Source organism: Chiloscyllium punctatum, chromosome 23 (genome assembly GCF_047496795.1).
Source record: "Chiloscyllium punctatum isolate Juve2018m chromosome 23, sChiPun1.3, whole genome shotgun sequence".
NCBI classification, from domain to species: Eukaryota; Metazoa; Chordata; class Chondrichthyes; order Orectolobiformes; family Hemiscylliidae; genus Chiloscyllium; species Chiloscyllium punctatum.
The window spans coordinates 13,850,301-13,862,589 of NC_092761.1; the positions used below are offsets into that span (position 1 = coordinate 13,850,301).

Below are 12,289 nucleotides of genomic sequence, written 5' to 3' on the forward strand. Positions count from 1 at the left end.
TTGTCTGGGGAGCTAGGCAGACCTGCAGTAACTAAAGAACGTTACTGGAAGATACAGCGAGAGTTGCAGACACTGAAGAAGGCAAAGGAAATAGAGAGATGGTGGCTTGTTCATGACGGAGCTTTGTAGAGTCTAAAGGGCTTCAAAGTTTGGGAGAAGATTTGTAGCTCGGGTGCTCGTTGTTGTGGTTCTGTTCGCCGAGCTGGGAATTTGTGTTGCAGACGTTTCGTCTCCTGTCTAGGTGACATCCTCAGTGCTTGGGAGCCTCCTGTGAAGCGCTTCTGTGATCTGTCCTCCGGCATTTATAGTGGCCTGTCTCTGCCGCTTCCGGTTGTCAGTTCGAGCTGTCCACTGTGGTGGCCGGTATATTGGGTCCAGGTCGATGTGTTTGTTGATAGAGTCTGTGGATGAGTGCCATGCCTCTAGGAATTCCCTGGCTGTTCTCTGTTTGGCTTGCCCTATAATGGTAGTGTTGTCCCAGTCGAACTCATGTTGCTTGTCGTCTGCGTATGTGGCTACTAAGGATAGCTGGTCGCGTCATTTCGTAGCTAGTTGGTGTTGATGTATACGGATCGTTAGCTGTCTTCCTGTTTGTCCTGTGTAGTGTTTTGTACAGTCCTTGCATGGGATTTTGTACACGACATTGGTTTTGCTCATGTTGGGTATCGGGTCCTTTGTCCTGGTGAGTTGTTGTCTGAGAGTGGCCGTTGGTTTGTGTGCTGTTATGAGTCCTAGTGGTCGCAGAAGTCTGGCTGTCAGTTCAGAAATGTTCTTGATGTATGGTAGTTTGGCTAGTCCTTTGGGTCGTGGCATGTCTTCATTCGTTGTCTTTCCCTGAGGAATCTGTGGAGTTTGACCCCACCCCGCAGCTCACCAATAGGATAAACAACACACTGAGAAACCTACAAAAAAAACGGACAGATAACCAGGTTTGACCTACAGAGAATGAAAACTGAAAGCATCAACACCCTCAGATTCTATGGACTACCTAAAGTGCACAAACCAGACATCCCACTCAGACCCATAGTATCACTACCAGGGACACCATCACACAAACTGGCTAAAGAACTACAGCAGAAACTGAAACACCTGATCAGCGGGTCCAGACACTCTGTACAGTCAACACAGGAATTCTTGGACACCATCAGAAATATACACATAGACAAGGAAGAAACTATGGACTCATTCGATGTAACGGCACTATTCACCTCTATCGACAAAACCCTAGCCAGAGAAACAATAGCCAACCTGCTGGACATACAGAACAGACAACAAGACGGGGAACCTATCAACAAAGACGGCATACTCAAACTACTGGACCTGTGCCTCACAACACACTTCACATTCAACAACCAAATATATGAACAAATCAACGGCACACCCATGGGCTCACCCATCTCTGGACTCATAGCAGAAGCGGTAATGCAAAGATTAGAATAAACAGTCTTCCCGCAAATTCAACCCAAACGCTGGGTCAGATATGGGGATGACACCTTTGTAATCATTAAAAACACAGAAATAAATAGAGAACACACACCGGATCATCAACGCCACACTCACAGGAATCCGATTCACTAGAGAGAGGAAGAAAAGAACAACCAACTCCCATTCCTAGATGTGACGGTACAGAGAACACCGAACGGAGAATTCACCACAAAGGTTTACAGGAAAGCCACACTCACAGACCAAGTCCTGAACTATGAAAGCAACCACCCCAACACACACAAAAGAAGTTGCATCAAGACACTGTTCAAAAGGGCCACAACACACTGCAGTACACCAGAACCGCAAAAAGAGGAAGAAGAACACCTCTACAATGTATTCGCCAAAAACGGATACCCGTGCAATTTCATTCGGGATTTGCTAGATGACTGTCCTCTGTTATTGATGAGGGCAGTGCAGATGATGTGGTTTATATGGAGTTCATTGAGGTAATTGACAAGGTCCCACATGGAACGCTGGTCCAAAAGGGATGATCCCATGGGATCCAAGGCAAGTTGGCAAATTGGGTCCGCAATTGTTGGAGGGTTGGTTTTGTGATTGAAAGCCATTGTCCAGCGGGTGTACCACAGGGATCTGTGCAGGAACCATTGCTGGCTGTTACGTGCATTAATAACTTGGATATCAAAGCAGATGGAATCATTAGTAGGTTTGCAGATAACATGAAAGGTGAGGGTGTTGTCCACAGTGAGGGGGATGGACTCAGGCTGCAGTCTGATATCGATCAGATGATAAACTGAGCAGAGTAATGGCAGACAGAGTTTACTTCTGATCACTGTGAGGTAATGCACTGTGGGAAGTCTAATAAATGAATAATATACATCATGAATGGTCAGTCCTCCTGGAGAACTGAGGAATACAGGGACCTTGGTGGGTAAGTCCCTGGATGTCTGAAGGTGTCAGCACATGTTGACAGGGTGGGGAATACACCTGAACTGGGAACAGGAGGGGGACCCACATCCTGGTGGGGAACATTGCTGGAGCTGCTCGAGAGGATTTAAACCCCAAAGAGTCGTAAGGCCAGAAAGAAAGTTGAGGCTGGTACAGATGTTCAAGAGAGCAATATAGGTAGACAAGGCAGGCAAGAACATAACAGACAATCAGGGAAAACTGGTGGATTAAACTGCAGTTATTTCAATGCAAAGTGCCAGACAGATAAGGTAGATGAACCCAGAGCATGGATGGGAACATGGGATTGGGATCCCATAGATATTACAGAAACACAGCTGAGGGAGCGACAGGAGCAGCAGCTCAATGTTCCGGAGACAGATACTACAGGAAGGATAGAACAGGAGGGAAAACAGGAGGAGAGCGGGTGGGTTTGATTGGGGGGAAACATCCCAGCAGGACCGAGAGGGAGGAATCATGTAGGATCGCCCAGTTAAACGATATTAGTGGAACTGAGAAATAAAAATTGGTCATTAGTTTTCTACGGTCGGACTACAGCGATAGGCAATGGGAGATGAAGGAGCAAATATGTCAGGAGATTTCAGACATCTCTTAGAATAATAGGGTTGTAATGATAGGGGATCTGAACCGTTCCAAACCTGGACTGGGATTGCTACTAAGTTAAGCATTTGGATGGAAGGAATTTGTTAAGTGTGTTCTGAAAACTCCCAGTCATTATGTAAGTGGCCCAACTGGAGAATGGGGCTAAACCTGACCTCCCCTTGGGAAACAAGGTCAGGAACGGGACTGAGGTGTTAGTGGGGGAGCACTTTGGAAAGTTACCACAATTGTATTAGTTTGAAAATAGCGATGGAAAAGGACAGGCCTGGTCCACAATTTAAAGTTATTCAATGGAGCAAGATAGTATTAGACAGGAATTTTTAAAGTAGATCAGGGGAGGCTATTTGCAGATAAAGGGAAGTCTGGCAAGTAGGAATATTTTAAAACCGAGATAAAAGGAGCGTTCAGCGCCAGTGTGTTCCTGTTAGTGTGCAGCTCAATGCTGACTGAATTAGGAAACACTGGCTGAGTTTCGAGGCTGTGGTCAAGAAAAAAGGGGTCACATGTCAGATATAACTGGCTGACTCAAGGGAATCCCTTCAGGAGCATCGGGGCTGTAGGAATACACTTAGGGTGGAAATCAGGAATGTAAAAAGGGGACACGAGATCGCTTTGGCAGAGAAAGTTAAGGAGAATCCAAAGAGACTCTACACGTGTATTAAGAGCAAAAGAAGAGCTCGGGACAAACCCGGTCTCCTTAATGATCAATGAAGGCAACTATGTGTGAAACTACAAGATCCAAAACAAATATTTCACTTTGGAACTTACTGTGGATAAAGACTGGGGCGCTCAGGGAACTAAACAGTGTTTGGCCTGACCACTATTGGAATACTGTGTGCAATTCTGGTCTCAATGCCATCGGAAGGATGTCGTGGAACCTGAAAGGGATCAGAAGAAATGACCAAAGATGTTGCCAGGGTTGGAGGGTTTGTGCTTCAGGGAAAAGCCTGAATAGGCTGGGACTGTTTTCACTTGAACATGGGAAGCTGAGGAGTTAACCGATAAAAGGTGTTTAAAATCATGATGGGCATCGACAGGGTCAATAGACAAGGTCATTTCCCCAGGCGACGGAAACTTTTCAAAGGGGTCTAAAGGACAACTGGCTCCTGCAGAGCGGATGGAATAAGCTGCCAGAGCAAATAGTGGAGGCTGATGAACACCAACTAGCCATGAAACGACACGACCAGCTATCCTTAGTAGCCACACACACAGATGACAAGCAACATGAATTCGACTGGGACAACACTACCATTTTCGGGCAAGCCAAACAGAGAACAGCCAGGGAATTCTTAGAGGCATGGCACTCATCCACAGACTCTATCAACAAACACATCGACCTGGATCCAATATACAGCCACTACAGCGGACAGCTGGAACTGACAACCGGAAGCGGCAGAGACAGGCCACTATAAATGCCGGAGGAAACGGCACAGAAACACTTCACAGGAGGCTCCCGAGCACTGAGGATGTCACCTAGACAGGGGACGAAACGTTTGCAAGACAAATTCCCAGCTCGGCGAACAGAACCACAACAATGATAGAAATACATTTAAAAGGCATGTGGATGGGTATATGAATAGCAAAGGTTTCGGGGGATATTGGCAAATTTGTGGCAAATGTGACTAGAAACGTCATGCAGGAGTTGTTTCTGTGCTGTACATCTCTATGACTCAATGTCTTGAAATGAGTCCACATTATAGAAAAGGAGGTGCTGGAGGTTTTAAAACACAAAGGTAGATAAATCCCCAGGACCTGATCAAATGGATCACAGGACTTTGTGGGAAGCTGGTGAAGAAATTGTAGGGCCCCTAGCAGAGATATTTGCACCATAGAGAGCTATGTGTGATAGGCTGGTAGACTGGAGGGTGGCATTGTGGACAGTGAAGAAGGTTTTCTGAGATTACAAAGGGATCCTGATGAAATGTGTGAGTGGCTGAAAAACTATAGATGGAGTTCAATCTGAATAAATGCGAGGTAAAGCATTTGGTACAACAAACACGGGCAGGGCTTATACAATTAATGGTAGGACCTTCGGTAGTGTTGTAGAACAGAGGGACCCCGGGGTTCAGAAACATAATTCTTTGAAGTTTGTAACATGGAGAGACATAGTTTAAAAAAAGGTGTTTGCCTCACTTGCTTTCACTGCTCAGTCCTTTGGATATAGGAGTTGGGAAGCCTTATAGAGATTATACAGGCCATTGGTGAGTCCTCTTCTGGAATACTGTGTCCAGTTCTGGTCGCCCAGGTATAGGAAGGATATTATTAAGTTGGAGAGGGTTGGGAGGAGATTTACTGGGATGTGGCTGGGTACGAAAGGCTTCAGTATAAAGAAAGGCTGAATAGGTTGGTATTTTTCACTGAAACCTGAATGTTGACAGATGACCTCATAGAAGTTTATAAAATCATGAGGTGGATAGATAGAGTTAATGGGAGTTGTCTTTTCCCATGGACAGGGGAGTTTCAAGACAAGGCATTACATTTTTAAGTTTAGAGGAGAGACATATAAAAAAAGACACGAGAGGCACATTGTTACACAGAGGGTGGGTTGCGTGTGAAATGAACTTCCCAAGGAAGGGGTGAACATGGGGACAATTACAATGTTTAAAAGACATTTGGATTAGTACAGGAATAGGAAAGGTTTGAAGGGATATGATCCAGGAACAGGCAGGTGGGATGAGATCCGTTTTAGAGTATGGTTAGGTTTAACCAAACACTGCGGTCGGAATCTCTGACTATGATTATAATGTTGTGTCATTAATTAAGAAAGGCTGCAAGAGAAAGCCAGGGAACTACAGACTGATGAGCGAGACATCAGGGCGGGTCAGTTGTTGGAGGTCATTCTGATAGCTCGGCCTTACATGCATTTGGAAAGATAAGGCCTGATTACGGAGAGCCAGCATGGCTTTGTGCATGGGAAAACATGTCTCACAAACTTGACTGGAGTTTGCTCAAGATGTGACCAAAAAGATAGACGAAGGCAGAGCAACAGAGGTTGTTTCTGGCTTCCGCAAACCCTTGATCAGGGTGTAGCATGATACATTGGTTAGTAAGGGATAGATCACAAGGGATCAGGGAGAGCTAGCCAACTGGATACAAAATGGGGTGACAGTGGGAGACAGAGGGTGGTGGGAGAGGGTTGTTGTTCAGACTGGGGTCTCTGACCAGCAGTGTGCTGGAAGGATTGGTGCTGGAGCCACTGTTGTGCACCATTTACATAAACAATCTGAGTGAAAATATAGGAGTCCCTGTTAGTATGTTTGTGGATACCAAGATTAGTGGAAGAGTGGGCAGGGAATATAGTTATTGAAGGGGATGGTAATCAACTGGGCCAGTGGGCCAAGGAATGAAAGATGGAGTTTAATTCAGGTGTTGGATTTAGTTCAGACAAACCAGGGAGGACTAACACAGTTAATGGTTGGGCCCTGGACAGTGTTGTAGAAAAGGGAGAGACCAAGGGGTGCAGTTACATTGTTCCTTGGACTGGCATCACAGGGTGACAGGGTGTTGAAAGTGGCAATTGGCACACTTGTCTTCATTGGTCAGAGCATTGAGTACATGAGTTGGAGATATTGGTAACATTGTTGTCAATATTTCTCCTGGGCAGAGGAGGCCATGGGGTGACCTTATACAAGTTTATGAAACTATGTAGGGCCTAAGTAAGGTGAATTGCCAAGGGTAAGTGAGTCCATAGCAGGAGGCATAAACGTGAGGTGAGAGAGCAAGGATTTAAAGAGGGAGCTGGGGGGCAACATTATCCACAGAGGATGGTGCAAAGACAGAATGGACTGCCAGAGGAAATGGGAAAAACAAGTACAATTACAACATGGAAAAGACACTTGGGCAGGTACATGGAGAGGAGAAGGTTTGAAGGGATATGAGACAAACACAGGCAATTCCAACTCATTCCATTCAGGATACCTCGGCCGAAGAGTCATGCCGCACAGAAACAGACCCTATGTCTCCAGTTATTGGAGGAGGAGACTATCGAGACAAGGCACGTTGTAGAGACTGAAGCAAGCCACAGAGATACGGATGGTCATCTGGACTGGAGGTTTCAAATATGTGAAATAATTGGTGAGAGGGGAGGAGATGACAGAGATAGGAACTGTTATAGGAGTTAGAATGATTGAAGACACTGGTCCTCAATACAAACCATAGATACAGTGCTGGAGAGGGAATAGGGAACAGAATGATCCCAGGCAGCATTACCACCCTCTCGTGGGAGGACTGCTTTCCCCTCAGTTGTTCTGATGCTCCCTAAGAAAGCACAGGCCTGGACTGATAACTGGGGAGTCCTGATGCTGTCTCATTACAACAAAACTTGCAGCAGGCGTGGTGATTGAGCCTGGGTTGTGTCTGTACTGTGCTACCCCTCCAGCACTTTCCCTATGTCATGTCTTGTTAGCTGATGTTTGGGTCCCCATTATTACTTTCTGCTCTGTGCACTGGAATGATCTTACCTGGCAACAGGATTTATTGAAGACTCCTGACCTCCCTGACTTTGTCTTTCTGGCTGACCAACCATCGTCCCAACCAACAGTTGGCAAGTCTATTGAGTCAGGAACTCCATGAGTACCTGTAGAGGACACAGAAATAGGCAGAATGGGAAATTAGACTCATGCTTTGAGGGTTACACATATAGAATGGCACAGAGCCCACAGAGATCTGGAAAATCCCAGTCTCCATTCCTGACCTGTGCTGCCTCATCTCTCTGGAGTCGAGAATTCTGTTGACTCATGATCTGGAGTAGCTTCAAGAGTGAGAGACGCTGACAGAGGCAGCAATTAGACCCACACAGTGAGGGATACCACATGGAGAGGTACCGAGTCACATCACCAGAGTGCTGGGTCAAACAATTGTGCAGGAAGAAAGGGTTTTGATTCATGTTGCACTGGGATATACAAACTGTGAGCAGGCGAAGTGATGGCCTAGTGGCATTATTGTGTGACAATTTATCCAGAAACTCAGCAAGTGTTCTCTGGACACAGGTTCAAATCCCACCATTGCAAATGATTGAGTGTGAAGTAAATGCTTCAAAAACGATGTAATTAAAACCTGTAAGTGAGTATTAAACAATTGCTGATGTTAAGAAAAATCCATCGGGTACATTCCTGTCTTTAGTGAAGTAATCTAAGGTGGGACTGGGATATCACAGGTATTACAGAAACAACAGCTGAGGGAGGGACAGGACAGGCAGCTCAATGTTCCAGGGGACAGATGCTGCAGGAAGGACAGAAGGGGAGCTGAGAGAGGAGGAGAGCTGCTGGTTCTGATGGGGTGAAACATCCCAGCAGGACTGAGAGAGGATATTCCTGCAGGATCGCCCAGTGACGCTGTGTTCGTGGAATTAATCAATAACAATGGGGCTTCCCTTTCCTCGGATTGTTCTGCAGACCCCGAGAGCCCCGCCCTCCTGCACCTTGACCTTCTCAAGATGGCGGCCCTCAGGCCCGCGCTCCCTCTTCCCTCAAACAAATGGCGGCCGTGACTCTGGGCCACTTCCCTGATCAGAGACCGCCGCCTCCTTACCCGGGCCTGGAGGGCCTTTTTCGAGTTATTTTTAACCTCTATCCGGGATTTGTGAATTCTCTCCGCTCCTTTCTCCCGGCGAGGCTCCCACACACTGGCTCTGAGCGCGACTCTCTGAATCCGATCGCAGCCGCTGCCGAAGAAAGCAGCTCCATGTCTATCTTTCTCAGTGACCTGATCAATGTGACACTGCGCATGCTCTGTATGGAAACCAAACTGCGCGTGCGTCTGAGATTGCCAGTGAGTTTATAGAGAATATTCATAACTTCACAGGATCATGGGTGAAATATTAGTCATTAATAAATGCTCTGTCGAGTTGAAATCATTGAGTGGTTTGTATGCAAATAGATTGTTCGATTTAATTTAACCATACTAGCCAGATATGTAAATTACCAATTGTTCTGGGAGTTTCAAAATAAGTTTCTTACTCGACTTGTGTAAACCGACCTGTGAATTATTCCCAGCTCGTCCCCCTACACTATTGCAAAATCACCCATGTGTTTATCTCAGGATTGTTTAAATCTCCCTCATGTACGTTATCAGATTCACATCTCAACTATTTCTTAAAAATCTCACATTGATTCATGGGAGAGGTTTAATGCTCCACTATGTAGTGAGGATGATCAATCCTGAAGCGTTCACTCTCCGAGAATGCTTTGGCCCCGCTCCTCACTCACTATGGTTGGCGGACCGGCCGCTGCTCGGTCCTCCTGTTCCGCCCCTTCCTCCCAATTGCAGAGTTGATTCAGGACTGACTCAGCAGGCTAAGGGACAAGGGAAGTTAGAGTCGATGTCTTGTGATGTGGTGAAAATATCTCGAATCTTGGATCGAGAGGCCTGAGTTCATTTCACAGCTTGTGCAGGTGAGTGTAACAACAACAACAACAACAACAACAACAACAACTTTATTAAGAAAAAAACAAGGGAAGGCAGGAACAGAGTAAAAACAATAGAACATGCAAACAATGTGGTGGGGCTCTCAATGCTCTGGTGATTTTAGTCTTTACCATGTGTTTCAGGGCCCCAGTGCATCCCAGTACAGACTGTGCCACTCCTCTTTGTGCACAGCCAGATACCATGACTGTGGGGCAAAGTGATGTGGTGGGGTACAGATTCTGGATTAGTGGTGCTGGAAGAGCACAGCAGTTCAGGCACCATCCGAGGAGCAGTAAAATCGATGTTTCGGGCACAAGCCCTTCATCAGAAATAAAGGCAGAGAGCGTGAAGCTAGAGGACGGTGGGGTTGGGGAGAACGTAGCATAGAGTACAATAGGTGAGTGGGGGAGGAGATGAAGGTGATAGGTCAGGAGCAGTTGGAGGATGGAGTGGATAGGTGGAAAAGAAGATAGGCAGGTAGGACAAGTCAGAACAAGTCACTGGGACAGTGCTGAGCTGGAAGTTTGGAACTGGGATGAGGTGGGGGAAGGGGAAATGAGGAAACTGTTGAAGTGTTGCGAGGCGGAAGATGAGGTGTTCTTCCATCAGGCGTCTGGTGGTGAGGGAGCGGTGGTGAAGGAGGCCAGGACCTCCATGTCCTCGGCAGAGTGGGAGGGAGAGTTGAAATGTTGGGCCACAGGGCAGTGGGGTTGATTGGTGTAGGTGTCCCGGAGATGTTCCCTAAAGTGCTCTGCTCGGAGGTGTCCAGTCTCCCCAATGTAGGGGAGATCGCATCGGGAGCAACGGATACAATAAATTATATTACTGGATGTGCAGGTAAAACTTTGATGGAATTGGAAGGCTCCTTTAGGGCCTTGGATAGAGGTGAGGGGGGTAGTGTGGGCGCAGGTTTTGCAATTCCTCCAGTGGCAGGGGAAGGTGCCAGGTTGGGAGGGTGGGTAGTGGGGGGCGTGGACCTGACCAGGTAGTCATGGAGGGAATGGTCTTTGCAGAAGTCAGAAAGGGGTGGGGAGGGAAATATATCCCTGGTGGTGGAGTCTGTTTGGAGGTGGCAGAAATGTCGGTGGATGATTTGGTTTATGCGAAGGTTAGTGGGGTGGAAGGTGAGCACCAGGGGCGTTCTGTCCTTGTTACGTTTGGAGGTGCGGGTTGTGGACGAGATGCATTGGAGGGCATCTTTAACCACGTGGGAAGGGAAATTGCGGTCTCTAAAGAAGGAGGCCACCTGGTGTGTTCTGTGGTGGAACTGATCCTCCTGGGAGCAGATACCGTGGAGGCGGATCAATTGGGAATACGGGATGGCATTTTTGCAATAGGTAGGGTGGGAAGAGGTGTAATCTAGGTAGCTGTGGGAGTCGGTGGGTTTGTAAAAAAAAAATCAGTGTCAAGTCAATCGTCATTAATGGAGATGGAGAGGTCCAGGAAGGGGAGGGTGGTGTCAGAGATGGTCCAGGTAAATTTAAGGTCGGGGTGGAATGTGTTGGTGAAGTTGATGAATTACTCAACCTCCTCGCGGGAGCACGAGGTGGCACCAATGCGGTCAACAATGTAGCGGAGGAAGAGGTGGGGAGTGGTGCCAGTGTAATTACAGAAGATCAACTGTTCTACGTAGCCAGCAAAGAGACAGGCATAGCTGGGGACAATACGTGTTCCCATGGCTACCCCTTTGGTCTGGAGGAAGTGAGAGGATTCAAAGGAGAAATTGTTAAGGATGAGGACCAGTTCGGCCAAACGAATGAGAGTGTCGGTGTAAGGGTACTGTTGGGGACGTCGGGAGAGTAAAAAACGGAGGGCTTGGAGACCCTGGTCATGGCGGATGGAGGTGTAGAGGGATTGAATATCCATGGTGAAGATGAGGCGTTAGGGGCCGGGGGCACTGAAGTCTTGGAGGAGGTGGACGGCATGGGTGGTGTCTTGAATGTATGTGGGGAGTTCCTGGACTGGGGGGATAGGACAGTGTCATGGTAGGTAGAGATGAGTACAGTGGGGCAGGAGCATGTTGAGACAATGGGTCGGCTAGGGTGGTGAGGCTTGTGGACCTTGGGAAGGAGGTGGAACCGGGCAGTGCGGGGTTCCCGGACTGTGAGATTGGAAGCTGTGGGTGGGAGATCTCCTGAGGTGATAAGGTTCTGTATGGTCTGGGAGATGATGGTTTGGTGATGGGGGGGTGGGGTCATGGTCGAGGGGGCAGGATGAAGAGGTGTCCTCGAGTTGGCGTTTGGCTTCAGCAGTGTAAAGGTTAGTGTGCCAGACTACCACTGCGCCCCCTTTATCTGCTGGCTTGATGGTGAGGTTGGGATTGGAGCAGAGGGATTGGAGGGCTGCGCGTTGTGCGGGTGAGAGGTTGGAGTTGGGGAGGGGGGTAGACAGTTTGAGGTGGTTAATGCGGCAGTTGGACATGAAGAGGTCGAGGGCAGGTAATAGGCCAGCGCGGGGTGTCCAGGTGGATGCAGTGTGTTGGAGGTGGGCGAAGGGGTCCTCGGAAGGTGGGCAGGAGTCCTGATTGTGAAAGTAAGCTTGGAGACGGAGGCAACGGAAGAATTGTTCGACGTCACGGTGTGGATTAAATTCATTGATGTGTGGACGGAGGGGGATGAAGGTGAGGCCTTTGCTGAGATCTGATCGTTCATCCTCAGTGAGGGGAAGGTCTGGAGGGATGGTGAAAACTCGGCAGGGCTGGGAGCTGGTGTGGGTGTGGAGCTGGGAGTGGGGGCAATGGAGGTGGAGTCATGAGCAGGGTTCCACCCCCATTCCCCCCACGCTGACGTCATCATCCTAGGAAAAATACCTCCATTGTCTACCTTTCTAATCCTCTGAACGTCTTGTATATCTCTATCAAATCCCCTCTAGCCTT

General features: G+C 47.8%; 1 long non-coding RNA gene across 4 annotated transcripts in view; it reads right to left on the reverse strand.

The window, feature by feature from the left end:
- Window positions 1-8,698, reverse strand: part of LOC140494026 (uncharacterized) — a 124,073-nt gene extending 115,375 nt beyond the window's left edge. For 3 of the 4 annotated variants that reach the window (XR_011963841.1, XR_011963843.1, XR_011963840.1), the window contains exons 1-3: window positions 8,539-8,698; window positions 7,470-7,585; window positions 1-902 (exon numbers count right to left, since the gene is read on the reverse strand). The exon at window positions 1-902 is cut by the window's left edge and continues 479 nt beyond it. This is a non-coding gene — a long non-coding RNA (uncharacterized lncRNA). The remainder of the gene's footprint in view (window positions 903-7,469; window positions 7,586-8,538) is intronic. The other variant, XR_011963842.1, reaches the window with a different exon arrangement.
- Between the last annotated feature and the right edge of the window lie 3,591 nt (window positions 8,699-12,289).